Genomic DNA, 1629 nt, shown 5'->3' with positions numbered 1-1629 from the left:
TCTTACACGACTCACCCTGTATACGCTGTACTATGAATGCTGCATATTAATGCCAACTTTCGGACCAAACAAAATGTATATATCGTCAGAAAAGGCACGCGCTTCCAACCCAAGATACGATCATGCTTCACGACAATGATCGACCCCATGCAGCAGCCTGAAATCAATGGAACATTCTATAATTGTTATGGACTGCACCAGAACATCCTCCCTACAGTCCAGACTTACCACACTGTGATTTTCATTTATTTGGATCATTAACGGAAGTTGTTGAAGGTCACAGATTTAACAATAAGGGTGCTGTCACAGCCATATTCATTTTACAAAAAGTAGGTCAAGAAACATTTTAGCTATGGGGGGAAAATGGGTTTCCCTGTTCAGGAGACACTATAAAAAAATAAGTTCAGGTGAATTAATTTTCCTGCAACTTACATAAGCTTCCAAAGGAAAAAAAAATCCAGTTTGTGTGTGGTTCACCCTCATAGTAGGGTATACTGGAGAGTTAAAATTTTGCATGTATATGCCATTTCCACACATTTATCAAAATTCATCAATAGATAATACTTTTTTTTATTAGGAAGTACTAGAAGAGTCTAATTATAGCAGCACATTGTATATTGATTAATATCAACAGTATAATGAAGATAAAAAACCATAAAGCTAATTTGTTTATGCACACGCGTGTTGAGAGAGGGGGGGGGGGGGGGGGGGGTTGTGGTTTGGATAAATTCAGTAGTGTGCTTCCAATTGATATGTTGAATGTACATACATTTTAAGCAGGTTTCACCCCGCAGATAAGATTTAAATATGATAGTCTGAGTTATTTCCTTAATATTATTCTGTTTCCAAAAACACTGCGCTTATTTTACAGTGGTCATCAAGTTCCTATGGCACAGTGAATAGTTTTATGTATCAATATTTTAGTTCCCTAATTATTAACAAGACCAAGACCAAGAGAATACACTAAGCAGATTCAGAAGGATGTAGGTTGCAGTAGGTACTGTGAGATGAAGAAGCTTGCACAGGATAGAGTAGCATGGAGAGCTGCATCAAACCAGTCTCAGGACTGAAGACCACAACCACAACAACAACAATTATTAACAAAGATTCTATCAGAAAATAAAAATGGAAGAATTTTGTTCCTTTTCGCAGAGTGATAATTCACTAATTACTTGCATGCCACGGCTATAACTTTGATCTTTTTCTGGACACTCTCACTTTGGCCCATTGAAAAAAAAAAAATTAATAAATAAATAAAATCAGAGATCTGAGCTAAGACACTGGGTGCAAACAAGTGAAATGGTTTTGCATTTGTCTCTTCGAAGTTTTAAGTCAAGTTCATATCAAAAATGGAACGCAGTTTGTTAAGATGTCTATAAAATACAGGAACAAAATCCACAGCATCTTTGAATTTTCAAGACGCCTACAGACAGACCTTATGCCACACCACAATCGCATGACAGTCAAAGTACGTTAGCAAATAAAAATTCTGTTGTGTACTTGTGAATGTTCACTCCATAGGTATTGCTACTCTGAGTATCATTAGTACATAGTTATAAAATGTAATCAATCCAATAAAAAGTTCAGTTCCATTTACTAACAATATGTTTAGAATGAAGTAATATATGA

Source organism: Schistocerca piceifrons, chromosome 9, assembly GCF_021461385.2.
Source record: "Schistocerca piceifrons isolate TAMUIC-IGC-003096 chromosome 9, iqSchPice1.1, whole genome shotgun sequence".
In the NCBI taxonomy this organism is placed as follows: Eukaryota; Metazoa; Arthropoda; class Insecta; order Orthoptera; family Acrididae; genus Schistocerca; species Schistocerca piceifrons.
The sequence above is the reverse complement of the archived record's forward strand: the minus strand, read 5'-3'. Positions refer to the sequence as shown.